Source organism: Mesoplodon densirostris, unplaced genomic scaffold (assembly GCF_025265405.1).
Source record: "Mesoplodon densirostris isolate mMesDen1 unplaced genomic scaffold, mMesDen1 primary haplotype scaffold_37, whole genome shotgun sequence".
In the NCBI taxonomy this organism is placed as follows: domain Eukaryota; kingdom Metazoa; phylum Chordata; class Mammalia; order Artiodactyla; family Ziphiidae; genus Mesoplodon; species Mesoplodon densirostris.
This window is the reverse complement of record NW_026778196.1, coordinates 7176707-7180114: the sequence shown is the minus strand read 5'-3', so window position 1 is coordinate 7180114 and position 3408 is coordinate 7176707.

The window sequence follows — 3408 nt, the reverse complement described above, 5'->3', positions numbered from 1 at the left end:
TGTTCCATGACACTTGTTTTCACAAGGCTCTGTGACGCTTGTCACCACAGTGCTCCATGACACCTGTCATCACAATGCTCCATTCCTTTGTCAGCAAACTGCTAAATGGCCTTGTCATTACAATGCGCTAGGCGCTTGTCATCACAATACTCCATTACTGTTGTCATCACAATCCTCCATGAACTTTGGGATCACATTGCTTCATGCCCTTGTCATCACAATGCTCCATGCTCCTTGAAATCTAAATGATCCATGACCTCTGTCATCACAATGCTCCAAACCCTTGTGATCACAATGTTCCATAACACTTGTCCTCACAACGCTCCGTGATGACTGTCATCACAATAATCCATGCCCTTTTCATCACAATGCTCCATGACCTTTGTCATCACAATTCACAATACACTTGTCATCACAATGCTCCCTGACACTTGTCATCAGAATGCTCCTTGAACCCTGTCACGAAAAGGCTCCATGCCTTTTTCATCACAAAGCCCCATGCCCTTTTCATCCCAATGCTCCATGCCATTGTCATCAATATACTACACAAGCTTGTCATCAGAATGCTCCATGACCCTTGTCATCACAATTCTCCATGCACTTGTCAGCACAATGCTCCCTGACACTTGTCATCACAATGCTCCAAGCCATTGTCATCACAATGCTCCATTACCTTTGTGATCAGAATCCTCAATGGAAGTTTGCATCACAATGCTCCATGCCATTGTCATCACAATGGGCCATTACATATGTCATCACAATGCTCCCTGACACCTCTCTTTACAATACTGCATTACCTGGTCATCACAATGCTCCCTGCCGTTCTCATCACAATGCACCACACCCTTGTCATCAAAATGCTCCATGACCTTTGTCATCACAAAGCTCCATGACCCTTGGCATCACAATGCTCCATGTCATTGTCATCACAATGGTCCATGAACCCTCGCATCACATTGCTCCATGCCCTTGTCATCACAAAGCTCCATGACCCTTGGCATCACAATGCTCCATGTCATTGTCATCACAATGCTCCATGAACCCTCGCATCACATTGCTCCATGCCCTTGTCATCACAAAGCTCCATGGCACTTGTCATCACAATGCTCGATGCCCTTCTCATCACAATGCTCCATGCCCTTGTCATTACAATCCTCCATGACCCATGTATCACAGTGTACCGTGCCCTTGTCATCACAATGCGCCATGCCCACTCTCATCACAATAATCCATGAAATATTTCAGACCAATGCTCAATGCACTTCTCATCACAATGCTCCATTACCTCTGTCATAACAAGCTCCATGACCCCTGCCATCACAATGTTCCACGGCCTTGTCATCACAAGGCTCCAGGACCCTTGTCAGCACAATGCTCCAAGACCCATGTAATCACAATGCTCCATGCCCTTGTCATCACAAAGCTCCATGACGCATGTCATCACAATGTTCCATGGCCTTCGCCTCACAATGCTCCATGCCCTTGTCATCACAATGCTTCAAGACCCCCGTAATCACAATGCTCCATGCCCCTTTTCATAAGAATGCTCCATTAGACTTGTCATCACAAGTCTCCATGGTCATCTCATCACAATGCTCCAAGACCTTGTCATCAACATGCTCCATTCCCTTGTCATCACAATGCTCCATGACCCCTGTCATCACAATACACCATGCACATTTTCAGCCCAATGCTCCATGACCCTTGTCATCACAATGATCCATGCCCTTGTCATCACAATGCTCCATGCACTTGTCAGCACAATGCTCCCTGATCCTTGTCATCACAATGCTCCAAACCATTGTCACCACAATGCTCCATTACCTTTGTCATCAGAATCCTCCATGACACTTGGCATCACAATGCTCCATGCCATTGTCATCACAATGCTCCATGACCCCTGTCATCACAATGCTCCGTGACTACAGTCATCACAATGCTTCATAACGTTTGTCATCACAACAATCCATGCCCGCGTCATCACAAGGCTCTGTGACCTTTGTAACCACAATGCTCCGTGACCCTTGTCATCACAATGCTCCATGCCTTTGTCAGAACAATGCTCCATGACCCTTGTCATCAAATTGTGCCATGCGCTTTTCACCACAATGATCCACAACCTTGTCATCGCTATGCTCCATAAACCTTGTAATCACAATGCTCCATGCACTTCTCATCCAAATACTCTCTCACATGAGATATCACAATGTTCCATCACTAGTCATCACAATCCTCCCTCACCCCTGTTATCACAATGTTCCATGACCCCTGTCATCACAATGCTACATCCCCTTATCAGCACAATGTTCCATGACCCCTGACATCACAATGTTCCATAACCCCTGTCATCAAAATGCTCCATGACCCTTTTCATCCCAAAGCTCCATGACCCCTGGCATCACAATGTTCTATAACCCCTGGCATCAAAATGTTCCATTACACTTTTCATCAAATTGCTGCATGACCCTGTCATCAAAATGCTCCCTGCCCTTCTCATCACAATGCACCACACACTTGTCATCAAAATGCTCCATGACCTTTGTCATCACAAAGCCCCATGACCCTTGGCATCACAATGCTCCATGTCATTGTCATCACAATGCTCCATGAACCCTCTCATCACACTGCTCCATGTCCTTGTCATCACAAAGCTCCATGACACTTGTCATCACAATGCTCGATGCCATTCTCATCACAATGCTCCATGACATTGTCATTATAATCCTCCATGACCCATGTATCACAGTGTACCGTGCCCTTGTCATGACAAACCGCCATGCCCACTCTCATCACAGTAATCCATGAAACATTTCAGATCAATGCTCAATGCCCTTCTCATCACAATGCTCCGTTACCTCTGTCGTAACAATGCTCCATGACACCTGCCATCATAATATTCCACGGCCTTGTCATCACAAGGCTCCATGACCCTTGTCATCACAATGCTCCAAGTTCCATGTAATCACAATGCTCCATGCCCTTGTCATCACAAAGCTCCATGACGCATGTCATCAGAATGTTCCATGGTCTTCTCCTCACAATGCTCCATGCCCTTGTCATCACAATGCTCGAAGACTCCAGTAATCACAATGTTCCATTCCCTTTTTCATCAGAATGCTCCATTAGATTTGTCATCACAAGTCTCCATGGTCATCTCCTCACAATGCTCCAAGACCTTGTCATCACCATGCTCCATTCCCTTGTCATCACAATGCTCCATGACCCCTGTCATCACAATACTCCATGAACATTTTCAGCCCAATTCTCTATGACCTTCTCATCACAATGCTCCATGACCAATATCATCACAATGCTCCATGACCACTGTCATCACAACACTCCATGACACCTGACAACATAATGATCCGGGACTCTTGTCATCACAATGCTCCAAGACCCCTGTAATCA